The sequence below is a fragment of the Podarcis vaucheri genome (assembly GCF_965113315.1).
Source record: "Podarcis vaucheri genome assembly, chromosome: 2".
Lineage (NCBI taxonomy): Eukaryota > Metazoa > Chordata > Lepidosauria > Squamata > Lacertidae > Podarcis > Podarcis vaucheri.
The window spans coordinates 2849205-2876457 of record NC_138760.1 but is presented as its reverse complement, the minus strand read 5'-3'; the positions used below and the strand labels follow the sequence as shown (position 1 = coordinate 2876457).

The 27253-nt window shown below is 46.1% G+C and overlaps 1 protein-coding gene and 1 pseudogene across 7 annotated transcripts in view; one reads left to right on the top strand and one right to left on the bottom strand.

Annotated features, from left to right (window-relative positions):
- The window catches only part of PDE1B (phosphodiesterase 1B), a 128264-nt gene that overhangs the window by 43187 nt on the left and 57824 nt on the right, over positions 1-27253 (top strand). The window lies entirely within an intron of this gene.
- Positions 5333-6191, bottom strand: LOC309526987 (proliferation-associated protein 2G4 pseudogene; annotated as a pseudogene). Its single transcript has one exon. The product of its transcript is annotated as a proliferation-associated protein 2G4 pseudogene (transcript).

The following is a 27253-nucleotide window of genomic DNA, read 5'->3' as shown; positions in this document are numbered from 1 at the left end:
ATTTCCCTGCTTCTGGCTTCCAGCGCAGAACAACCATCAGACTCTGCTTTCTGGCTGATTTTCCGGGCTTTTCATGTAGTGGAGCACTGGGAACTGTCCAAGGTCCTGAAGGGAGCTGGTCTGTTCCCTTCACTGTCTTGTTCCACAGCAGATAGAAAGCCTATGACAGTTCCGGCTTCCTTCTTTGCTGTCTTCAACCAACCAAATTATTCTTTCTCCATTTATTTTACCTGTTTTAGATCTTTGTGTTTATCTGTTATTTTGAATGTGCAAAGCAGATTAGAATTTGAAAACAAAATCTCAAGTGGATTGAGCGGAAACTCACTGCTTCCACCATGGTTTCGCTGTTTGTTTAGTAGATAACTTTGGGGGGGTCACCTTGCAAATTATCAAATATTAATCTTTCTTCCCATGCCACACTTCCTCTTTATATTCCCTTGCTTCTGTGAGAGATAACTTTATCCAAAGCCCCAGCTTCCACTGTCTCCTGATAACCCACCTGGTCTCTCCCTATTATTTATTTATTTATTTTGTTTCATAAAAATTATATACCACTTGATTGTAGAAAAGTTTAAAGTGCTTTACAAAAGGATTCTATCTCCTTTGCCCATTTATATGCTTGCTTAAGGAGTGTTTTCTATATGCAACTGCCTTATGTTGTGTCCTACGGTTGGCCTGTGATGCTCAGGGAAGAGGATCTGTGGCCTTCCAGGTGTTGTTGGACCACAACTTCCATCATGCTTCAACACAGGTCAAGCTGGCAGGGGTGGTGAGAGCTGGAGGGCTGCAACTTCCCTACCCCTGATCTAGCTTGTTATGGTCTAGCAGCAGCTCTGCCTTATCTTTTCTAGATAAGATGCCAAGGACTGAGCCTTGGATCTTCTGCAGGCAAAGTGTATTCTCTGTCACTTGACTCAGGGGACATACCTTGATCCCTGCCCCCCAGCCACTCTACTTTATCTCCAACTAGGTAAAGCCACCTACACCAAGCCTGTAGCAACCACTCTTGCAGTGAAACATAATTATACAGCATCACAGCACTCCTGCTTGTTTTGTAACCTATTGAAGAAAAAGCACCCCATTATCCTCTTGGTTCCAAAGCAGTATTATTTGTCCACATACCCAGAAATCCCTAAATAATGCACAACTAGCCAGTGCTCTGTGCAGCAACCCCCTTTTTTGAATTAGGAATTGAAGCAGTGATGCTGTTCCATTTCAAGTGTATAGGGCATTGGCACACTGTGCGCAGCCCTTAGAAGATGACACCCTTGCTCACGTGAACTGTTTTCTGTGAGACTGAATGTTTCAGTTGCATTGTATTGGTTAATGATCGAATGGCTTTCCTTTTAAGTCCTCTCGTGTCTTGTGCAGCTTGACATGTACACATTCAAGAGCCAATGTGATAGTCTTCAAAAAGGGGTTGGCAATGTGTCCATGGGCACACATGTGCCTACAGAGAACTTTCTGGACACCCACAGGGTCCCTGTCTCCCTACTTCTCCCCCTCCCCAAACTAGGCTTGAAAGAAACACACTATTGGAGCACTTCCGGGTTGGCGCGATCTGGAAATGGCGGATTCCCTCCGAGCTCCGGAGGGAATCGGCTCAGCGGTGGATGGGTCTTTGCCGTGCCGGCGACACGGGGACCCTTAAAAACCGCAGGCGCGGAAGCCTGCGGACTGAAGACTCGGCGGGTGCCTTAAGCGCCCCCCCTGATTCGCGAAGAGCCTTTTTAAAGGCTACGGAGGGGATACGGGGGACGGCGCGGCACTGAGAGTCGATCGCTACCGCCGCTGAGCGAAGCCGCGAGCCATAACTGGAGAGCGCTGACTTCCTTCCTTGAAATTTGGACTGAAAAAAAGAACCCGTGAGTAATCTGGAACTGAACTTTAAAAATTTTACCTTCTGAATTTGAGACGACCGGGGGGTGTGCTAAAAGGAAGCCCCCCCCCCTTGCAGACGATCCAGAGCAACGATATAAGAGCTAAGCTGGAGTGCCTACCCTGTAAAGGGTGAGTTTCAAAAAGACAGTAACTTCCAAGATTTGGAAAGGCAAATTTGAGCAGGAGAGTGGAGTGTTGGAAGAGACTTTGTTTTGTTGTAAACAACCCTCCCTCCCGGGCCCGGGAGCGACCTGCTTTGGAGCCTGTATAGAGGAGCAGAATTTGACAGCTGTCAAAGCTGTCAAATGGACTGTTAACAGTGGAAAAATTGCTATTTAAGATCTCTCCGGATTAAAAGGAGTTACAATTGAATCAAAATTGTTGGAAACAAAGAAACAATAACAGGACAGAGGATTGTTGGAGAAAAGAACATTAAGTAACCAGATTCCCTCTAGGGGGAATTCTGTGGAATTACAATGGCTGTGGGTGGAAAGATACTGAGAGAAATCGAAAGGATGTTTTCACTGGTGGGAACCTTACAGGAGCAGACTACAGCTATGAGTAAACAACTGATGACCTTGAATTCTGAAACAAGTAGTTCTGCTGAATGTAATGAGGACTTGAGTGAGAAAGAACCCACAGCTGAATTCGAAATAATAAACAAAAAAGAGGAGAAGACAAAACAAGAAAGAGAACAAGTTAAGTGGGAAAATACTAACCAGAAGCCGACATCTGGAGAACACAAGCAAGGAGACTATTGGATTAAATCCATTTTAAGCCTACGAAAGATACAGAAGACGAAAGTGGAGGCCCCGGGAGTTTATGGAATTCAGGAACTTGAAATAAAGAAGTACAATTGGGGCCTCCACATAGACTTTGATTTTGATTATCATCAAGACTCAGGCCTTGTGGAAATTCTTCAGCAGTTGTTTCTAAATATGGGAAGAGGCTATGGACTGATTGGATTGATTGTGAAGGAACTCTTTCGAGACTCGATGACCGACAAAAAGGACTACCAACAAAACCGGCGGAGAGGGACTGAAAAAGATTTGAGAGCCTCGGACGTGCGGAACCCAGGCTAAAAACTGTTATTTTGGACATGTCTTGGGAAAGGACGCAAACCGGGGATGGGAGGGAGAGAAGCATTTAAATTCAAACAACACTCAAGACCAGGGGGTTTAGTTAATAAGAAAATTATTCAAGAAAAAATGAGAAATCGAGGGAAGAGAATTGGGGTCCAACTTAGGGAAAATTTATTTTTGTTTTTCTTTATAAAAGGATTAATATTAAGATGGAAAAGGAAATGCCAATTGCTGACATAAATTTGGGAATAGGGAGGCAAGGGTGGGGGTGGGGGGAAGTCAAGGACTAGGGTTAGAAAATAAGATGTTAGGAAATTGTACATGTTTGTCGTCTTTTATGTTTGTTTTGGTGTTCTGTGTTTTGTTTTTGTCTATATAAAATGTGAAAACCCAATAAAAATATTTTTTTTTAAAAAAAGAAAGAAACACACTATTGTAGCCAACAGACCAGCTTGTAGGGTGTGCTTGGTTGTGGTGAGTCACAACATCTTCTCCCAGGATGCAGATGTGCCCGTGGGCCCCAAAAGGTTGGTGTCCCTTGTGCTAGGATTTCCTGCTTGGATCTGGGAGTTATGAATCCCATTTGCTCATAATCCGGGACTCTGGGATGATCACCATCTCTTTGATTTAGCCTGCTTTGCTGGCTTGTTGTGAGGATAAGTGTATACTGCTTTGAGGGTCTTAGAAGAAAGGCAGGATAAAAAGTAATCACATAATAATCCCAGGAGGTGGAAGCAGAAAATTGTGATGGAGCTGGGCTCTTACTTCAGTAATCTTGGTAAACCCTCATACTTGTGCAGGAAAAATGAAGGTGGAACCATCCGCAAAGTTTTTGCGCCATAACACTCACTTTTTTCCTCCTAGAAAGTAAGGGGAAATGTCTGTGCGTGTTATGGAGGGAATGCCTACGGGTGGCATGCCTACGGATTTTCCTCCTCTAAAAACTACGTGCGTGTTATGGTCGGGTGCGTGTTATAGAGCGAAAAATACGGTAATTACTATGGTTTTTCTTTTAAAGATGCAAAATGCATTTTGCAAGCCAGTGCTGTTTGCCTGAGGACAAAGTGGAGAGGGTGTCTCCTCCCCCCCCCGCCACAGTAAAAGAAGCTCAGTATCCCTTGCCCAGATTCCTCTTTTAAAAAGAGGAAGTCAATCCTGCTTTTGACATTAAATGATTATCTTTTCAAGCTTGCTAATTGCCTAATAAATCTTTTTAAAAGGGCTAATTTCTACCGAATGCATTAAAGCCTCGAAAGAAATATTTTGCCCAATAAAGGATGGTGCAGAGAATTAAAAAAGCAAAGATGAATGGTCCTGGCTTGGCAATGAGTAACAAGCCATTTCAGGCTGTGCTGAGCACATTTTCTTACAGTAAAAGGTCACATCTGCTGGGGGGTGGTAATTGGGGCCATGGGGTTAAATGCATTGAGTGGCCATTAGTAGCAATCTATCATGATGAGTTACTGCTCAAAAGTAAATTGGAGAATTTGGATTGGATCCAGCTGGGATCGGAAGTGCCTGGTCCTTTCTAGGGGAGTCTGTGGTGTCTTATTTTGGACTCCTTAAGCCTACAGTCCAGTACTGCCATGAGACATGTTGATTCTCCAAATGAAATTCTTAAATAGAAACCCCAAAGACAGGTTCTGTAACTTGTTGGTCTGGTGGCCCCCTTCTTTTCCACTTCACCTGACCTTGCTGCTCACTTGGTCAGAACTGCAGGGCTGTTTTTGAGCCAGGGGCCACCATATCACAGATGCAGAGCTCATTTTCTTTAAACAGGGCTTTGCCCATAAATATGTGATGCAACACTGCAGAACAGAGTGGATTTGAGCCTGTGCAGAGTGATTTTTCACCATTGGTGCCTGTGAAGGGATGATGAGCTGCTTGTGCGTAAAATCGTAGTCCCTCAATGTTTGCTCAAGTCCACAAACCTCTGTCTGTGACGGAGCCCCTCAGACATGGCTCCTCTAGTCACTGGCAGATTCTGACAGTGGTTGCTTTCGGAATCGCTTCCAACATAAAAGCTCCTTAACGGAAACACGTCTTCTGGACTCGCGGCGTGACAGTTTCCGGCGAGGAGTGGGTCTCCCTATGGGAGGTCCAGAAACCTCCCCACTGTTCTCGCTGGACGTTTCCCTGAGCCCTCCCTCTTGCTCGCTTTCCCTCAGAGACCCACCTCTCCCCCTGCTGGTTCCTGCTTCAGCTGCTGGGTCTCTCCCAACCTCCGTGAGCCCTTCCACCACCCGTCCCTCCGATGGCAGTTCCCTGACAGTGCCTAAATATTTGCTGTTTCATCTCTGCAGTTATAAGGGCTTAAACCTGGGTGTTTAAACCTGAGTGGGGAAGCCTGGTTTTTGGTTTTTTTTTTACTCCTGATTATATTATTTCATACTTTTAAAAGGAATCTGAAGAGACCAAGAGATTCCTCCCTCAGTGGCAAAGTGAGTCACAACTGGTTACACTCTGTGGGAAGGTCAGGCTATTTGTCATTTGGTCCTATGAGACAATCAGGCATAAAGGGATATTTGTTTCTCTTGTTTTGAGTTGGGGCATGTGAGAGAAAGAATCAGGTGCTACGCAGAGGCGATCAGAGTGGTTCAGTCACCAGTCTCATTCTCTTCTGCTGTTTCCCCTGTGTGGTGTTCTTGGCATTCTTAGGGGCCTTCTTTTTCTTCTTTTTGGGGGGGCCTTGTGGCTTGCTGAGCTCTGTAGGAGTGCCTTCAGTTCTGCATCTTGCACTTCAAATTCTGATTTGTAGAGTTCAGGCTCAAAGGGTCTGCTAGTTATCCTCATGGGACCATTGGGCATTAAAAGCACCATGAACTTAAACTGGGCAACAAACTTTGCTTCTTTCTCATAGAGGACATGAAAAGGCTGTAGCAGCTCATGTTTAGCATATTCTACTATCCCCATCCTTGCCTTTTCATCCTCAAATGCCCTGAGAGTGAATGGCATAGTATCAAAGCCTCTTTCCACCTCACTGAAAAAGGCACGGGAAGTTTTCATTTTCAAACCACAATGCTTGGAAGGGTCCCTTTTGTAAATTGTAGTTCTCTACCCAGCAGCCTTTGCCTTTCCTTCTCCATTGCTGATGAGAACATCAATAATGTAAACTTCATGGACCTCAAATTCTGCTTTTTCATGGTCCTTTCTTTGCTAGTCTGAGGGGTTCTGAATGATAATCTTCTCCCCATCTATCAAATGCTGCTTCAGCTGGTGTGATAGCATCCCTAGTAGTCTAGTTTCTGCACACACTTGCACATGCCTCTGTGTCCTCCAACCAGAGATCAAGGACACATTCCGGGATGGGGCAAAGCAGAGCCAGTGTGTGGGGCTGGGGAGCGTCCTGAGAGCTAGACAGAGAGGCCTAGGGGCTGCATCTGGTCCCTGGGTTTGAGGTTCCCTACCCCTGAAGGTCTAACTGAAGATGTTGCAGAGCTGATGCCTGTCGGCTGAGCATTCTCTCTTTCACTGCCTGGGGGAAAGTGGTCCATCCACTTGCAGCTCTTTTTTATTCAGCAGCATTCCCTAGTAGGTCTTTTGCACATCTGATTGGCTTTCTTTGCCCCCCTGCCGACCTGCCCACCCCCCTCTGGCAGCTGAACTGCTGAGTTCTCCCCTCCTCCCCCTGCCTCTCTCTCAAGCCTAATTTCCTCTCATGAAAGCAGCTCTTCTTGCCTCTAATTTAATACATGCTGAGCATGCACCTGCTGGGTGCCTGAGAAAAGTGCTGGGGAAATAAGCTGGACCCTATTAAAGACATCCATTCTGTGCTCAGACTTGCCAAACTGCTACCTGGAAGAATGCTGGAAGAATAGCAATGGCTGCAGCGAAGGACAGGCCGCATGTTGCATGTTGCATTTTCACATTAGCAAATTGATTGGACATTCCAGAAAGCAGCATGGGCAGTACTTATGTGGGGCAGGTGGAGATTCTTCTCCCTTCTCCATGGGTGATGGGAATCCTCCTGGGGAGATCCTCTGTCACTTGTTCCACTGAGCTGTCTGGATGGCAGTAGCCCAGTGATATGGAACCTTAGGCTCCAGTAAGTTGAATTCAGCCTACAGGGTTTCCAAAAGGATCACTGTGAACTGTTCTCTGCGCATTGATTCTGCTGTCCATTCCCTCCTCCACAGTCTCTGTTTCAAGGATTCCATTTTTTGTTCAGTGGAACAAGAATGCCACCCTTCATTTCACTAACTTCCACTCTTCTCTTTCAGTTGACTCATATGCCAGATGCCCCCAACCTGCAGCCCCCCAGGTGTTGCCGGACTCCAGATCCCATCATCCCTGACCATTGACTGTGTTGTCTGGGATGGATGGGAGTCCAACAACATTTGGACGGAGCCAGGTTGCTGATGGCTGCCGTATGCTTTCAGATCTTGAGCTCTGACCTGGATGAGCTTTATAGACAAGCTGACTAAGGGGAAGCATCATGGATGATAAACACTTCTTCTTCATCTGCTACTACTGGGGATGATGATGAGTCATATTAATAAAAAATAATTTCAACTATAGGGCTGAGACCAGAACTAGGTGTTAATGGCTGACATGAGGCTGTTGGCAGAAACAGATACCATGCATTGCCACTTACTTCTCCTTCTTTCTGCCACCAATGGAAGACACAGGATGTCATAATCATATTGCATCTTTCTGCACCCCTCAAGGGACAACCAGGGAACATCACAGCAGAGAGTGAGAGAAGCGAGTGGACTCAGGGCTGCTGCTGCTGCTTGTAGTTCTAGCCTGAGGGTGGGACTCAGCCTTGCGACAAGTTGGGTGTTCCCATGGAGAACGAGGTCCACCTGTACAACAGGAAATTCCCCTCTCTCCTCACCTTCCCAGCACAAAAAGAACCTGTTCTGGGTTTCTCTTTCCTGTTTCCAGGTTAAGGGGATTGTGAGAGGAAAAGTTCCATATATCTGTGTGAGTGCTGCGTGGGAGCATGATTTTGCATTTGGTTTCTTTTGCGACCTTGTCCTTGAGTGAAGAGGTTTGAGTTATTTCAGCCTTCGCCAACTTGGTGTCCTCCACTTGTTGAAGGACAACTCTGATCAGTTCCAGCTGGCATGGTCAGGAATGTGGGGTGTTGTAGTCCAACCACATCCGGAGGGCACCACGTTGGGGAAGACTGGTCTTTATCAAAACGAGGGGGGATTATTAGGTTGTTTTTATTATGTATTTTGTGTTTTTATATTGTGTTTTTATATTGTGAACCACCCTGAGACCAGTGGGTAAACAAAATTAATTAATCATCCTCATCCTCAGCTTTCCTTCTCAGTTTTGTGGGAGCCAAGACATGCAGACTCAAATTCTGGCTTTCTTTTAATACTTTTAGTGGAAAAGGCCAAGGTTTCTGTCTGTCTATAATTCTTATTATATTTATATCCCAGTTATCCTCCAATGAACACAAGGTGGTGTACATTGGTTTCCCATTCCCATTTCATCCTAACAACAACCCTGTGAGGAAGATTAGGTTGAGAGACAGTGACTGGCCCAAGGTCACGCGGTGAGTTTCATGGCTGAGGGAGGATTTGACCTCTGGCCTCCCAGCTGCCAGTCCAACACTCTAAGCACTGCACCATTCTGACTCTCCTTCTGTTAGTCTAACTATTGAACCAATTTTCCTGATGAGATCGGCAAAACACATTGGGAATTATATGTTAATTGACTTGCCTGAGTTTTGTTGGCTACAGTCTTTTCTTTTGCCATAGCTATGGCCATAAAAAAGTATGAAAGGGAGATGCATGTTTCTGTGTAGTCACAGTCCTGTGCCAAGGAGCTGGAGTTGCTCTTAGTTTCTTGGCACATATCTTGGGCACGTTTAAAGATTTTACTCTTGCTTTTACACTGATGTACCAGCCAGTCCTATTTTTCTAGAAAAAGAGGTGGTGGAACTCACCATGAACACCTCCCTTATTCTCTTAGAATGGCAATGGCACCCATCTGAAAAAAAGCCCAGGTACAAGTGTCCAACACAGTCACAGTTGCTGCATGAACAGTGAGGCCCTCTGCATGGTGGCTTTCAGCAAGCAAGAGAGCCCATGGTTTGCATTTAGAGCATTCCAGGTTCCAGCCCTGAGCTGAAACTCTGAAGAGCTACTGCCAGCCAGTGTAGAGAATGTTTAGCTGAATGAGTCAATGCTTCCTGACTCTTACATACCTGTGTGCACCTAATCTGCTTTCCTTTGTCTGACCCTACCTCACAAAGCTGTATTGCAAATAAATGGGATGAACATTTAAAAAGTGCATACTGGTTTATGAGCCAGTAACTGCAGTAACTACAAGGGTTGGACTCGATGGCCCTTGTGGTCTCTTCCAACTCTATGATTCTATGATTCTACCCTGAAAGTACTGTAACTACTGGATCTGCCTTTTTGTGATATGTGTTGGAAGGCACCAGGATGGTGAAGGCTGGGTGAGATCCTGTGTTGCATCTGTGTGTGTGTCCTCCCATTCACATTATCACTGGTGGGTGCAGCTTTAAAAGCATGTCTATTCACTTGGGTGTTGCTGGATTCTTAATGCCAGTTTTTAGCACTCTCATTACTGTAACTGATACTAATATTTTACAGCCACATGTTATTATTTATTGTCTTTTGTTGTTTGGCTGCAAACTGCCTTGGTACTCTGAAGTGAAAGGCGGTATGGAAATAGTTTTTATAAATAAGTAAAAAAAATTAAATCATGCAACTTTCAATCAAAGGGATGGGGCAGGGAGGAGATTTGAAGCTTGATTTAAATCTACAACTCGTTTCTTTCCTTTTTAATACTGTTTTGACCACTGACCATTCAAGATTAAATGGAGGCCAAGTAATCAATCAGCAACTAGGAAAGGTTGGGGCTTTGAAAAGAGTGTGTGTGTGCAAGAGGCAGACTATATAAAAAAGAGGCAGCACGGCTCAGATGCCTTTCAAGCAGGACCTTCATCAGGGATGGGAAACCTGTGGCTCTGCATATGTGAGACTCCACCTCCCATTGTTCCTGACCATTTGCCATACTGGTTGGGTCTGAGATGAATTGTAGTCTAGCAACATGTGGAGGGCCCACAGTTTCCTTATTCTTGCAGTAGACAGTAAATCCTGAGCTTTGTGTCCCTTGGGTGGGATGGAAAATAAAAGTAAATTGCACCAGAAACTCATCTTTCACAAATGGGTCCTGCCTGGTTCTTTCTCAGCATGATGTAGGCACCTGGGACCTCCCCTTGGGAAGTGAGTAGGATGTGCCAAAGGATTTCGTCCCAAGCCCTCTTTCCCAGCAAGGAGCAGAGGCGACCCTTCTCTTCCACGCATGTGGAGCTGCGCTGTAGCCCTCACTCCTCAGTAGGCAGCAGCCCTGCCTTTCGCCAAGGAGGAGATGACATGGCTTTGCTGTTGAGCTCCTTATCGTGCATCAACTTAACAGGCAGCCTCTGGCTGCTTCAGCCACAGCAGCGGAAACAGAACTTTAATCGCTCGGCTCAGCCAAGTAATTAAAAGGGAGCGTGCCCGGTGGAAGGGCTCCCTTGGGTGCTGGGAGGCTCACAGCTCTGAGCACTTCCCTGCCTTGGCTCATGTCCTGGCAGCTGCTTTGCCAGCTAGTGTTGCTGTCAAGTCTGGCAGAGGTGGAAGATAAAGGACCCAGCAAGATCCGGGCTGGTTAATGGAGGCAAGGCCAGATAGAATTCCTGGCTGAATTAACGACCTGTGAATTCTGAAAAGGTCTGGTTCAGATGAGGGCATCTTCTCTCTCTCCCAACCCAGCAGCACAAACATCTAGTTTCACACCTTCTTCCTCCCACCACTACAATGTGCACATTTGGGGTTGTTAATTGTGCAGCACACACTTATCCAAATTGGCAGCACCCATTTTTAAAAAATGAATGTTTAATCAATCAATGCACTTAGCGCTCTCTCTCTCTCTCTCTCTCTCTCTCTCTCTCTCTGTATTGTGATTCCAAATGAATGCAGATGGAAACTGCAGGTTATCACAATAATCCTGTCCTTAACTGTTTACAATTTATGTGTAAATAGTCAATAAACCATTTCCATTCTTTTATAAAAAGTTTGTTATCTTGATTTCTTATTCTTCTGGTAAGTTTCGCCATTTCTCAATATTCCATAAGTTTTTGTATCCATTCTTCCTTTGCTGGGACTTCTACTTCTTTCCATTTTGGGACAAGTAACATTCTTCCCACTGTAGTAGCATACATTAATAAGTTTCTATACAGTTTAGGTAGTTCTGTCCTTATAATTCCCCAAAGGAAAGCTTCTGGGTTTTTGTTTTTATTACAAACGTTATTTTAAACATTCTTTTCATTTCATTATATATCAGTTCCCAGTAAGCTTTAATGTTACTACAAGACCACCACATTTACTCAGTGTTAGATACCATTGATATATCATTTTCATATATTTTTCTCTTAGACCATAACATGTTGTAAATTTTATATCCATATTCCACAATCATTCCCATGCTTCCATGTCTATATTATGATCAATATCTGTTGCCCAATGTATCACTGAGGATTTTACTTGCTCATCCTTTGTCTCCCATTCCAATAATATTTTATATATTTTAGACACCACTTTTATATTACATTCTAGCAGGTCTCTCTCCAGTTGTGATATCTGTTCCCAAAACCCTTGTATCCTATCTTTCTTAAATGCTTCATTCAAATGATGATATTGTATCCGTGCTGTTAATTTTCCTGATAATTCCTTAATTTTTTAAAATTTATACTCTCCTCCCTCTTGTTTTAATAAATCTGTATAAGTTGTTCACCCTTCTATCATATTCTTTTCCTTTACCATTATAACTTCCAGTGGTGAGAGCCAAAGTGTTGTTTTTACCTCTAATAAATCCTTCTATTTATCCCATACTCTATACAATTTTTTCCTAATTATATGATTTGTAAATCCTTTATGCACGTTTATCTTTTCATACCATAAATAAGCATGCCAACCAAAAATAGTGTCATGACCTTCTAAGTCTAGAACATGTGAATTCTCTAATATCCATTCCTTCAACCAACAAAGACAGGATGCCTCATAGTATAGTCTCATATCCGGCAGGGGAAAATCTCCTCTTTCTTTTGCATCTATCAATATTTTATATTTTATTTTCGGTTTCCCCCCTTGCCAAATATATTTAGAAATATCTTTTTGCCATGTGTTAAAACAATCTGCTTGCTTGTTTCTAAGCAGCAAGTTTCTAGTTCTCATGGCTGCAAAATTAAGTTTGAAAATGGGTGCCTGTGGTGGTTGTGGAAGCCATAGGAACGAGTGATTAAGGTTTTCAGTGGAAGTGATGAGGAGGACGTGCTCTTCCCATGACTTGTAATGTTGTATACCACCCTGAACTCTTGGGAGGAAGAGTAGAATGCAGTGCAGTACATGTGTTTGCAAAACCCAGAAACAGGCATCAGCTTTGTGTTTCCATGTTCTAGGTGTGGAGGTGCTAAGCAGGTAGAGAACCAGATTCATTTAACCTGCTCATAATCTAGAGCAGCCTTTGCCAGCTTGGTGCCCTCCAGATGTTGTTGGACTGCAACTGCAATCAAACCCGGTGATGGGATCAGTAGTCCACTAGCATCTGGAGGGTACCAGGTTGGGGAAGGGGGATCTGGACTGAGTTATGCGCTACAGGTGCTTTTGGGAGAAAAGTTTTTGTGGCCAAAGAGAGGGAGCCCAAACTTGGGATATTGCACGGGTCTCAAATCAGGCTAGTTTGGTGGCTCAGGGGCAAAAAGAGAGGACATGTTGCTCAGCAGCAGAGTGCATGGGTTTCTGGCAGAAAATCCAAGATGTAATCCTTGGTATGAAGGGTGGGAGAGGAGCATAGCCAGGAGAAGGCATCAGGAAACTATTGCCTCCAAATAGTCCTCTTGTCTTCTCCAAGCTGCCTGCTGTGGTTCCCTTTGTGGCTAATGGGTGGACATTAGACATGCAGCACTCATCCTCCTTGCAAGCTCATGGTTGATTGCAGCCCTAATCACTTTATAATATCACAGACATCAGGGAAAGCGATCCAATTAACAGAGAAAATAAGCATGGTTTTTTTGTTTTGTTTTTAACACACACAAACGTGCACACACCTACACAAGCTTTTGGAACCCTTTGGTTTCCTCCTCTCCTTGCTTTTCTGCCTCCCCTGTTTCCTATCTCTATTGCCCTCATTTCCAAACAGACAAGGCTTTTGGGGAAGGGAGAAACAACACCGTCAATAAATTGTTAGCTGCGTGTGTGACGTAGCCCTTTGAGCACCCAAAGTCCAAGAGAAGCCTCGGCCTGATCCCTGCAGCAGCACAAATGAGCTTCCACTTGCGCTCTTCTTTGGCTGTAGCACCGGTGTCAGCTGGCTGCTGGGCTCAGTCACCTGGCAACAATATTCTGGTGATGACGGGCGTCGATTAAAGAGCGGCTGAATTCAGCTGGCGGATGTTCAGAAGCAGCAATTGATCAAACAAGTGCAGAGCCACTTGGCACAGGGGCAGCAGCAGTTGGGAGGGGAATGGGAAGGGTTTAGCATTGTTGCTCTCACGACAAGGAGCAACTGGCCTGCACACTCCAAGCTCACCTTCTCCCCCCACTTGTGCACTGGCATTGGCGCTGTGATCCCGGTTTAGTTTAAACCAGACCTTATTAATTAGGATCTTGAACAAGGGTGAAGCCATGGTTTGAAATCCTGGTTGTTAAGTCAACATTAAACCAGTGTTCCCCATCATGTCCACAGTTTCTGTGCATAACAGCCCAGGATTGAGGTGCTGAAGCCAAGATGTGAAGAGTAGAGGGAAGGGAGGAAGAGGGATCTTTAGCTGTGATTGCTGCACGGCAGAGGGGTTGGATTAGATGACCCACTGGGACCCTTCCAACTCTGATTCTATGATCTCATGGACCCAATGAATTTTCCCAGGGTGGTTCCAGGGGAGAGTGCTGCGGTTGCATCTGTGTCCTGTTGTGGCCTTCACATGGGCACTTTTCTGGCCATTGCGAGAACAGGGTTCTGGACCAAATGGACCTTTGGTCAGATCCCACAGCCCTCCTTACAGTCTTATGATCTCTGTATTTGTATTCATTGCTGTTGTTATTTCAAAAACAATTTCCTGCCTATTGCCTCAGGAATGAGACCTCCAGCTGGGGTAGCAAGCAATAATCTTTAAAGCCAATCATGACAAAACACTGCACAACCAATTAAGCAAACAAACATAAGCAGCATTGCAGAAAATTTAGCAGCAACAGACTCATTTTGGGAAGATCAAACTCTTAAGCAGCATTTCAGGCAGATGCCAATTCAAGAATCAGCACTATCACTTTCCTGCAGGAGGCACAGAGACCTTTTCCTGACTTGGAGCTGGTAGGCAGTGGTGGTGATGATGGCGCCACGAAGAACCCTCACCTCTGGGGGGTGGGGGTGGGACACAGAGCCTCTCCGGGATAATCACAGCACGTGGGGAGGCCCAGATGGAAGGAGATGTGCTTTCATCACTTTAAACCATACTTGCTTTGCATAAAATTAGAGTACCGTATTTAGTGTAACCTTAATTTATATCAGTCAGTTAATGGCCTGCTGTTTTTTCTCCCAGGAGCTCAGGATGCTGTACACAAAGTTCCCGGGTGTCCTCTCATTCAAGCACAGATCAGCCCCTGATTCGCTTATCTCTAGCATTAGAACCGCATTATATATCTAGCCAGTTATTGTTTTTGTTGTTGTTCTTGAGGCAAACTGGCAGCTTTTGAGTGCAAAGGAACTGAAATTGACAGAGTCTTCCACATCCTAGGTGTGGACCTAGGATGTGGAAGAATCTGTCAATTTCAGTTTCTGCTTTTTCCACTTTACATTCCCACATTGCCGTGTCAGTTCACATATTGCTAAAAATTCATCAGCATTGTAGTGTGACTTTCTCCTAATATTCACATTTGCATATGTAATTTTGCCTAATGTACCCAATTTTGCAAAGCCATTTCCCCACATGCTATGCATTTTTGTATGCTGTTTTCACCAATATATGCATTTCCGTGCACACTTTCCCCTAGTGTATGCATCTTGGGGGACATGGCTGGGCCTTGTGGATTGTTTTGGAAAGCATGAATTAGGCAGAATGAGCTGAACCAAGTTTCCTCCCTGCCCCCAGCCTCTCCCTGCCACCTTTTGCTTCCCAAGCTGGGTTTGGACCAAGAGGCCCATTATCCTCTCTTCATCACCCTCTCCCTTTGTTAATCAGCCGCTCCTGCAAAGAGAGAAACTTTTACCCGTGCCAGAAGTGGAATAAATGGTTATTATTGATTCTAAGTGCCTATACACCCCCTGCCTCCATCCCCTGATTTGATGTTTGTTGCTCAGTTGAGCTGTTTAAGTGACTCAATCAGCCGTCTCTCTCGTTATTATTTATTTATTTTCCGAGTGATTGGGTTTCATTGCAAATTGCTGTTTGCAGAGGATGCTGGTCTCGGTGGTAGGCTTGCTGTGGCACAGACTGGAAGCGGGACAGATGGTGCCGAGCTTGGGAAACGCCAGGAGAAAACGCCACATAGCTCAGAGTTCAAGCTTCCACTTGAAACTTCTGCTGTTGGGATGCAACCCAAACCCCAGCTGTTGGATTGAGGGGGCTCCTACTCACCCCTCACCCCAGGGCACACATAAATCTGGGCAGGATCCGGATCCAAATGGTGTTAGGAGGATGAGGGAGGGTTGGGATTGGCAGAGCTAGGAAACCAGATAAGAGCATAAGGGAGAACCCTACAGGATTAGTTTGAAGATCCATCATCATTAGGGATCTGCTTTCCATGCTAGGATCTGCTTTCCATCCTAGGTTCAGTCTCTGGCAACTCCAGGTAGGACTAGGAATGTCTGAAACCTTGGAGAGTTGCTGCCAGTCAGTGTAGACAATATTGAACTAGATGGACCAATGGCTTGACTCTGTATATGCTCCTTATGCTCCTATTTTCTGACTCAGTTGGCTTCCTCTGATTCAAGGCTTGGCACTGATGACAGCAGTGGGTCACTGGAGGCATCTTGCCTCCGGGCTCCTGAAACACGGTACTGCACAGTCTGCAGCGTGATTGCGACTGTGCAATGGCTAATGAATTTTAGCCTGACTTGAGCCTAGGGATAGGGAAGGCCATGCATCTGAATGGTTTTTCTCTTTAAAAGGTAGGACACCTACTCACTCCCCTTGCTGCTGTTGGGTTTTTATTTTTACCAAGAAAGGAAATCTGTATTAAGTGGCTTTACAATGAGTGTGCCGGGCACAGAACATCAGATAATTACATGTCCAGTTTCATCAGCTTTCTCAGCAGCCCAAACTGCTGTTGCAAAATCTATTGCAATTACCCATCGTAGGGAGCTTTTGATGGCATGTTGGAGAGAGAGATCAACAAAGAGGTCGATGGCAGAAATCTCGGGTGGCTGCTTTTCAAGGTCACATTTTCTCTCTCTGCACAGTGTACAGATCCTGTCCTAGCTGGCAGGATGTGGGTGCAGAGGGCACTGTTGTAAACACATCAACCCCTTTCCAAGTGCTCTTATTGAGAACCTGGTTGTGCCTTTAATGCTGCCCCTCCCTTCCTGTGTGAAGCTACACTGCCACCCCTTGCCCTGCCCTGGTCTTGCAGAAGATCCCACTGAGCAAGGAGAGATCCCTGCTCAGACAGAGGTTGGATGTGAACTGGCTTCTTTTGAGCCTCTGCTCCCAGCCCACCTCTCTTAGGCTCCATCCCCTTGTGGGGGACTAGAGTCTCTTAAATGGTCTGTACTCAGATTTGACAGTAATGTGGGAGGCACTTGGTCCTTTGCATCTGGGAAAAGATTCCCATGTGGATTCTGGCTCTGGTTCTGTGAGCTCTGGTGCTGCGGAATCTGTTTCATGAGGCTTCTGCCTGACACCCTTGGAGTAACCCATGGATTACAAGCATCGGTTTTCAAGCCAGAAACATGGTCTGCTTCCATAGCTGGTAGCACTGCAGCTTCTGACTCAGTGGGTGCCCCCAGGGGGGCATTTCTTGTGAGATGAGTTCTCTTCTTGCATGTGTGTTGGCATCAAAAAGCCAGCCTGTATTTCCCCAACCCAGCCCAGTTTAATCCAAATTTACACTTTGTTTTTATGAAAAAAGCTGTTGCCAGTATCTCATTTTTTATATTTCAATGAAAAGTTTGCAAATTAAGCACTCCCATTTGGAAGCATCTAGCATCCTGGTCATTGCTGGACTCAGGGATCACGATACCAACCCCCCGCAGTGTTGGTCAGATGAAATTGGTATGTCCATTTTACATTGTGTGGTGGTCTGGGTTGGTAAAAAACAAGTCTTTTAAAAATGGATCTGGTGGTTGAAAAGCCCCACTCAGGGCAAGCTTTAATCCATTTTGGTGCATGAGGGATAAAATCCAAAATGACACCATTCTCCTAGTTAACAGAGGGAATCATCTTCTACAGGGTCGGGGAAGCTGTGGACCTCCAGATGTTGTTGGACTACTTTCACCATCTTTGACAGTTGATCATTGTGGCTGGAGCTTGATGGGAGTTGGAGTCCAACAACATCTGGAAGGCTACAGGCTCCCCTTCCCTGATCTGCTGGGCTGTTTTGCTACCCAAAGCAATTGAAACAGACATTTACCATCCCCTTGCATGCTCCTGTTTATTCACTGGAGCCCGAGAAAGAGAATTTACTGACAGATTGTGCCCCTTGGATCAGATTGATCCACCTGCCCTTCTGTTGCCCTCAATGCCATTTAAACTCCCACCACAGAGTGCCCAACCCACTTAGCCTCACACAGAGCTACTGGTGGCTCTACCAAGGGCATCTTAAGACAAAATGCCCATTTTTCTGGAACTATATTTTTTAAAAATAAAATAAAATAAAAACACTGTTTTGATACCTACAGCGAGCAGATTTCTCTGTAGCTTGCTAGCTAAGGCTTGCTTGCTTTAATGGACACTGATGCTCAGTTGCTATTCCTAGAGTTAGGAATGTGGGTCACAGTCTACCTGTCTGGGTTTAGGCCAGAAGCAGTTTGGAAAGAGGCCAGCGAAAGGCTGGAGGGGAGACATGAGTTTTTGCAGCTAGTTTGCAAGAAGCAGCCTCTCTGGGTGTGCTGCTGCTTGGGGCGGGGGGGGGGAGGCGACTATTGCTGCTTTATAGGGGCTAGTGGCACCCGATTGGGTCTTGGCATGCTTCTCCCTGTTAAGCTGTTCTATTGGGGTGCAGAACCTTTTTGGCCTGGTGGGCCAGATCTTTTATCTCCTCCCACACCACAGGGCAGTTTTGATAGATAGGTAGGGGCACCCACATGTCACTTATTTGATGACATAATGATGTCAGGTGATCAACAGGTGGGTGGTTATGCCTAGCTATCAAAGTTGGTCCACAGGGTTGTGGGGGTAGTGACTGAGCAGGATTGATATCATGTCATGTTCCGATGCTGGAAATCTCAGGGAAAGTGGCAAGGCTGGAGGACCATGGACGGCTCCCAGTAAACAACTTGTTCCAACAAAGGTTGGGGGAAGACTTTACCCTTCATGCCTGTCTCCAGACTGCCTCCTCCAGGCTCCACTCTCTTGAGAAAACATTAATGGCCAGCCCTCTGGCCTGAAGACAGGCCTCACTCCTCTGTTCCATAGCCCCCTCTTGGTGCACTCCCAGTGCTTCTAGATTGGTGTGTACAGTGGACGGTTCCTGGTCTTTCAGGCTCAGGGAAAGGTGTCCGTGAGGTACGAAGTCCTGGCCCTATAGGCCCTGGTGGAATGGGAAGTTCCTCTGGGACTCCCTGCCCAACCAGCTCAGCCACAATGCTCTCCCTATTCTCTGCAGCTGGCTGTGAGCCCAGACCCACTTCCCCACTTGGGTTCCCCTTAATAGTCCTTAAGCTAAGGCAATGGTTTGGAAGTGTGTGGCTGATGTCTGGTCAAAATCTCCACAAACGGAATGGGTAAAGATGCTGGAGAGGGTTTTCCAGGGGCCAGCTGGGTTTTTGGCAGAAGCAAGTTTTTTTTTGCAAAGCAATCGAGCACATGTAAATGCATGTGCTTTAAATATACATATATGATGTGGAATGCAGCTTTCCTAAGCAAAGAATTAGAATTTGGATGGCAGTATAAAAATCATGTCTGTACTGAGTTTTGCAATTAAATGTCCTGGCACCCTGAAAAAAATAACCAACACCCACGGAAAGTGAATGTGCCCAAGTGAATCACACATCTGGTTCTGGCGCTGCTCAGGGGCTCTGCTGCGTGATGCTATTAGCTCCCAGTTGGGTCTGAGATGCAGTTAACTAAATAGCATTGCAAGTTTATTGCATGCGACTGACAGTTCTGATTAGTGCTAATAGGGAGGGAGCGGTGGCAGGGAGCTGCAGACCGGAGAAGCTGGCAGGAAGCTGCTTCTGGAAAAAATGCTCTTTATTTTCTAATAATCTCTTCATTAGGTTTGAAATCTCCCTATGTAATGACCCTGTTGATGAGCAACAGGATCTGCCTGCCGGAGGGTCTGGAATGAAAAGACAAAAAGCACTTCTGAATGACTTCCTTCCCAATGAAATTGTTGTGGCAACTGCCCCCAAAGCAGGAAGGTTTGATCTCCTTGTCCACCTCTCCTGTGACCCACTAGGGACAAGTTTAAGAGCTAGGCTCTGTATCTTCAAAAACACCACATGGTACAGCAATCTGAAGAATGCTCCCTCTTTAAGGGTGGACTAAGCAGCTGAAACACATCCCATTTCAGATTTTCTGGTTCTCAATCAGAGGTCCGTTCCATCCTGTTTTATCTAGATTCTTTTTTGAAAGAATACTGTAAAAGTTCCTGTCAGGGAACTGCCATCGGAGGGACAGGTGGTGGAAGGGCTCACAGAGGTTGGGAGGGAGTCAGCAGCGAAAGCAGGGACCAGCAGGGGGAGAGATGGGTCTCTGGAGGAGGGTCTCATGAATGCGGAGAGAGACGCAGCAGCTAAAGCAGGAACTAGCAGGGAAGAGGGAGGGATCAGGGACACGTCCAGCGAGAACAGCGGGGAGGTGTCAGAAGCTCCCATAGGGAGACCCATTCTTCGCCGGAAGCTGCCACGTCGTGAGTCCAGAAGACGCGTTTCCGTTAAGGAGCTTCTTTGCTGGAAGCGCTTCCGCAAACAACCACTGTCGGAATCTACGAGTGACTAGGGCAGACATGTTTGAGGAGCTCTGTCACACACAGAGGTTTGTGGAGTGGCACAAACTCTGAGGGAGCACGATTTTACGCACAAGCAGCTAATCATCCCATCACAGTTCCCTTTTAAATAGTACACATTTTGCATAGTTTTGGTTTTTGTAAAATACACATTTTCCAATTCTTTCCAGTACATTTCCTCATATAATGTGCATTTGAAAAAAAGAAACCCATTTTTATGTGCACCCCCCTTCTCTCCTGCAACCTCCATTTACTATTGAAAGTGACTCCCTACCTCCTACACTTAATAGGAAGAGTGAGGAACCTAAGACCTGGATCCAACTGTGTCCCTCTCTATCAGGACTCTCCACAGGTTACATCACCTCCTCAGCCACACCCACTTCCTGCTCTACTTTGCATCCTCCTTAAGTATATCTTACTTGTCCTTGAACTCTGATAACACCACTTGCTTGCATGGAGGGAAGATAGCTAGAAGTGTCTGAGTGTTTGCAGAACTAGCCCAGGGTTGGCTGTTGTTGGCATCCGTCTGTCTTGAGAGACAATGGAGTGCACCTTGGTGGTGGTGGTGGTGGGTGTTAGTAGCACTGGAGTGACCTCCTCGGGGCGCAAGCCTGGGCAGCATATATGGAGGATCTGGGCTTCCCAGAAGACAAGACCTTCCTCTCAGCCTTGCTGGTGTGGTCCAAAGGAAAGCAGAACAAGATGTTTGTCACCAGCTGGGCTGCAGGAGTTGCTGGAAGGAGACGTACAAGGTACCACCCAACCATCATAGGGACTCCACTCTGGATTTGTGTAGGGTTACTCCTTAGCCTTTTCTTCTCCCAAATATATCATACAAGACAATGGAGGTTTAGGATCAGAGTTTCTTTCTCCTAGATGGGCTACCTTCCTAGGTGGATGAGCTCCATCTGCCCCCCCTTCCCTCTACAGCACATGCAGAAGCTACCTTCTTGACTGTTAGACCCTCTGTTGGTCTCGTCCGCTCAATCTGTCAGAGCCTGTCTTTGCATGCAGGGGAAGTCTCTAACTCACCAAGGGTTTGAGACCCACTGGCTCCCCTCACCTGGTTTAGCCAGTCTGTCAAAGCTGTTTCCCAGAATGTGACTGCTGTTGCATGTTGTCAGTGTCTAGGAGTCGCAGGTGAGAGCTGAGTGCAGGGTGTGGACAAAAGGTGGAGAAACTGCCCCAGAAGGAGCACAATGTGTTCCCTAACGCCCCATACACCGCAGTGTACAATTCCTGCAATGCAGGAATCTCAGCTAAAGCTTTATAGGCAATCTGGCATGCGCATGTTGGATCAACTTGCTTGTGCTGCCTCTGGTTTGGCCTGTTGCATCGAGGGAAAGCTTTGTGTTTAACCACCAAAGTACCGATTCTGCCCAGATTGAAAGGGAACTGGAGGAGCAAGTTCGTGAAATGGTCATGCGAATCAACCGTTAGTGATTGTGGCAACCCTGGCACATTTATGAGAGGAGATGCTTTTCCTGCTGCTGCTATGAAGCAGCCATCAGTGAGAGTCTCCCTCCTCCCATTTCCTTTTCCACACCCTTGTCCAACAATCTGGCTCCTTTCCTTCGATGTTGAGGTCAGCGGAGTCCGTGAGAACTCCCTGAGTAGGAAGTGGCTGCTCCTCAGTCTCCTCTGCACAGCTGCTATGATGCAGAGTCATCAGCAGCTGGTGGTCAAGTCTGAGCAATGAAATGTCCTAAGGGAGGATTGGGGGGGGGACCTTGAGCCTATTTCTGGCAGCTGGAATCTGTCCCCAGTGGGAGAAAAAGGCTTGATCTCATTTGGCTGGCCTGCATCCCTGGAAAGGAACAGCAACAAGAAGCTATTGACTTCACTAGCCCTTGCTCTCTCTTCTCCTGGAGGAAAACAAATCAAGCACTGGTTGCTTGCCTGTTGGCCTGCAACTCTGAGTAAAGTATCACCTAGTAAGTGCCCTGCCTTAAACCAGCAGCATTTTTGCTTAACATCCTGCCTGAGGAAGAGCTCTGTGAAACTCCCAGACTAGCTTCCTATTTAGTGAGTTTTCAGTGCTGAAGTAGACATGGCCATGGTATATGTTAAACACCGTCCACATATAAAGCAGGGTTTGGGTTCAGGTGTCCACATGCATCACAAAAAAGGAAAAGGAGGCCACTGATTCACATGAGCTAGTTTAAATGTATAGGATGCAAATTTTTAAATAATTATTAATGCAATACAGCTCACCTCTGTGCCTGCTCAGTCTGCTGTCCAGATGTTCCCTGCTGACTGGCAACTTTAACCACCTACCCCATATCAGGCTCTCTCTTATTATGAGTCAAACTGGACTTGGACAAACAGAGGACTCCTACAAATCTCTGCCAAAGGACAACCCCCTAAGAGACTGCTATTCATGATGGCTATATTTAACTCCAGCAGCAGGGGCATCATGCCTCTGAACACCATTAATTCGGAACAACCATGGAGGAGGGCTCTTGCCTCGCTGGCCTGCTTGTGAGCTTCCCTGGGGTAGCCTTTGTGGTCCCATGTTCCCATGACAGCCCTGCCAGCAGAGGAATGTCCTCTGCAAAGTAAGGCACATGGACCGCTCTAGCCTTTTAATTTTTTGTGCATGAGAGAGGGGAGCAAAACCTCTTGTTCTCCACCCCCCACATTTTTCCTTTCTGTGCTGCTATTAAGTAGGTTTTCCAAAGTGAGCCAGGCGAGGAGAAAATATCTCAGGTGGGTGGGTGGGGAAGAGACACACTCTCTCTTTAAAGCAAGAGTGTAACTCAATTAAGAAGAATATATTTATCACTCCAAGCCATCATACAGGTGGTTGCATCATATGTCAAGTCAATCCTCTCAGATGGCTGTGCGAAACCTATTAGTCCTTTTTTTTGGGGGGGGGTGAGATGCCTCCCCTCTCTTTGGCAGTGGATGCAAATGGTTGCCCTATCTGCTTCTTCTTCAAGGATGTAGTGCTTGCTTTCTGCGCCTTGTACTGGACACCAGGTGGGGGAGATCCCCTCTAGTCCATGAGCTCCTCTCTTCCTTGTGAGTAAGACTCCCAGGACTTGCTTTTATTCCCTGTTGAAGATTTACAGAGAGCTGTGAATGAGGGTGAAAAGATGAGTTGAAAGATTTTCCTGAGCTGGTGTAATGAAAGGCTGGAAGCAGGCAATCCTTTCGCTTCTGCTTTTAATGGAGCTGAGAGTGGTGCAATAGAGGCATCATTTGTCCTGTGGACACAGCTGGTCAAACAGTTTTTACTTCTTGGCTTGGATGCAGGGAGGGTACTTCCAGAATGGCACTGCTGCATTGAAAATCTCTGAGCCTGTGGTATAGATACTCTCAGATAGTTTCCACAGCGAAGGCTGGTCCTCCCTCTTCCTCTTCTTCACGTGTGCATCCCCCATTCACATTCCCAGAGGAAAAAAAGATACACTGGATACCAATGGAGGCAAAATAATTGTGGTTTCCTCAACCCCACCCACCCCATTTTCATTCATAGAAGGGCTGCAGCACTGCATCAGCTCAAAACCTTTTGATTGATTGACTGAAATGTTACTAGCCTGGCAGCGTATGCAGAGAACGCCTCTTGTCTCTCTGAGATTATTCCATGCTGGGCCTTCCTGCCCCCTCCCTCTCCTCCTCTCCAGATCCAATGTGCCTACTCCCAGCTCACCCACTTGCTTTCCATACCAGCTGCAGTGGGGACTGAGTGACTGACAAACCACAATTAAGTCACCCTTTAGTGTGTGCCACTCCCCCCCCCCCCGGAGGCATTAGGAAACTGATGTGTTTAAATTTCAGCAGTACAGTTCATGTACAAAATGTGCCCTTGTTTTGCTGGCCATGGCAATGAAATGTTTTGGCAGTAGAACACCTAGAAACCCAACTTCCTGAGAGAGTCGTAGTGGCAATATTCTGACGGCTGGGGAAGGGTAACTCTAGATGCCCCTCTTGCTCTTTTTAAAACTCAAGTGTTACACAGCACTTTGCATAGCAACATGAGCAAGAGTCTGGGTTGACGAAGGAGCAAGAGCCAATAGTTATGAAGAGGAAGTGCTGTCCTATGCTTGAAGTGTGAAGGACTGTCTGGTCCAGGTCTGGTTTTAAAGAAAGAACCTTAACAAAGTTGGCCTTCAAGAGCTAACAGCATCCACACAGCCAGGCTGAACAGGTACCCTGCTTGCAGACTTCCATTGTGAGATATACTGTATTTCAATTTAAATTGCAGTGATTCTTTGCAAATTTGCAGCCGTAAACATGCATTAGCCCAATGTTTCCCAAAGTGAGTGATACCATCACCTGGGGGGCACTGGAATGATCCAGGGGGTGGTAGTAGCCTCAGGTGCAGTTGGGGGGCATTGAATAAAAATAAGAGGGTGGTGGAAGCATAAAGAAAGAAGAGAAGAGAATAAAATTTTGAAAAAATCAGTGTGTACATATTTCATCTGCTGTGTAATGACACTTACCGTTAGGTTGGGCACTGTTGTGGGATGGTGACAATGCCTCCCCTGTATCTGGCAGTCGTGCTGGAGGTGAGAGGTTTTCCTGGGGTTGGGTGATCCCTTTTTGGCTTCACCCAGGCCTGGGAAGTGGATCACAGCTTGCTTGCCTATCTGGCCAGTGGCAGGCAGGCTGTGGCACTGGCACTGCCCCCGGGGCGGATCAGACTGAGGTGGCAGTTTTCACTCCTCTCTGCTTCATGGGTTTTTATTCCTGGGGCCTAGTCCACCTCCTCATCTAGTTTTGGAAAAGTGTTCATACATATTTCATCTGTTGTGTAACGATGCTTACCAATATAACATGGTGTTTTAGTGATTACTTTATTTTCCAAATAAACACAAAATGTAGCAACATAGATACATAAAGGTAAAGCCAATTAGGTCCAGTCGTGACTGACTCTGGGGTTGCGGCACTCATCTCACTTTATTGGCCGAGGGAGCCGGCGTACAGCTTCCGGGTCATTTGGCCAGCATGACTAAGCCGCTTCTGGCAAACCAGAGCAGCACACGGGAATGCCGTTTACCTTCCCGCTGGAGCGGTACCTATTTATCTACTTGCACTTTGACGTGCTTTCGAAGTGCTAGGTTGGCAGGAGCAGGGACCGAGCAATGGGAGCTCACCCCGTCATGGGGATTTGAACCGCCGACCTTCTGATCGGCAAGTCCTAGACTCTGTGGTTTAACCCACAGCACCGCCCGCGTCCCTAACATAGATACATAAAAGAACACGAATTTATCACGGCATCTTTCTATTTGTTTGCTTAAAGAAGACAGATTTCCAGAGAGGCGCTGAGTTGTTTTTCCTGAAAAGGGGGTGGTAGGCCAAATACGGCAAGTTTGGGAACCTCAGCCTTAGCCTGTGCAATTTCATGCTGCCTGTGCTCTCCTTTTTCAATGCATACTTACCCACCCTAAAGGGCACTGAACCTTCCATCTGCCTCCTGGCCTCCCCTGCAACTCTTCTGCAGGCTGTTCACATAGACACCTTGCCCAGATTCTAGAGCTGTGTTTGTGATGCAATGAGAGCCTAGAACCTGGGTAGAAAGAAAAGCAGCTGATTGTGGGGTGCAGAGTTGTGATGGAGAAACGAGCAGGCTGGGAAGGGGTCAAGTGCCCTCCCTTACCCCCCTCCACCCAGCACTTCTCTGCGGGAAATCGCACCCTCGTGGCCAACAAATTCATGCTGGATCAGGGTATCAACGGCTGCTAACCATACTGGCTATATTCTCCCTCCACTGCCAGAGGCTGTGTGCTGCTGGGAATGCCATGTGGGTGGGAGTGCTGTTGCACTGTGGTCCTGCTTGCAAGTGTCTCCAGGCATCTGGCTGGCCGCTAGGGGAACAGGGTGCTCGACAAGATGGGCCTTTGGCCTGATCCAGCATGGTTCTTCTTCTTCTGTTCTTGTTTCCACAAGAGAAGCTTGTAGTTGTACTTTAAATAGATCAGGCTGCACGTGGATCTCTCTGCTTGAGAATCTACATTTGGAGATGATGAGTTGAGGAATAGATGTGGAGTTAACCAAAGGCTAACAATAAACACTGAGGTTTACTTTGGGGGTTATGCCTTAGCTCAGACGAAATCCTGGTGTGATAGATTCCTGCTGGATAAGTATACAAATTGGTTTCTTCAAAAGCCTGGAACCCTGTTCTCTCTTTTAAAACTGAGTGTCGGAGAATGTGGTCTAAAGGGGGGGGGGAAGCAGGTATTTTTCATTAAAGGTTTTGTGGAAGTGGAATGGCTCTCATGGTATCCACCTGCTCTTTGCTCTCTAGCATAGCAGCTTTTACAAATAGTCTGGTCCGGGACGGGGGTGGCGGGGCAGAAGGAGCTGCTTGCATCAAAATGCAGCCTATGTTAAGATGCTCCTTAAGGTATGGAATTTAAACAGTCTTCTGCTGCATTCTCAGTATTCATAGCATATACACAGCACATTTTAAAGACAAGCTTAAAACATCCAACATGAATGCAGAGTGACAGAGATTGATTTCAGCCGGATTGCAGTGGTGGAACTTAAACCTGGACCACGATGCAGAGCAACAATTGATTAAAAGAAGAATTTTTTGAGCATGTGCAGAGTGCAGTTCCCTCACTCAATATGGCATACTGCTACACCAATAAGGAGCGTTTCATATCTGATGTTGCAACTGCCAAACACATGTGAGACTTGGCACTGCTCTTTCTAGTAATTTAACGACCATTGTAGCCAGGGAGGCTGATTAACTGCGGCTCAAAAACCAAGTGCTTCTCAACCAATGAAGTCAAACATTGATGGAAGAATACTTATGCAACAATTTCTGAGATCACATGTAACAACTAACCCAGTGCAATAGCAAAGCCTATTCAGTTATGTAACTTTAAGTAAGTTCACATTTCCCCCACGTATTGCTCCACTCCCATATTGGCCAGAGTCTCAACAGGCACCACCAGAGCTTTTTCACACAGTACGTGTTTCACTTACGGAATTCAATGCCACTTACTGTGGTGACAGCCAGTAGCTTAGATGGGTTTAAAGTGGATTAGACAAATTCAGTGAAGATGTCTGTCAGTGACTACTAGACATGATGGCAGTTTATTACCACCAGTAGTGGATGCAGCATATACAGTTGACTCTCAATTTATGTGGAGGTTAATTCCTGGGATAGTGCATAAAGCCAAAATCACGTATAGTCAAAATTTACAT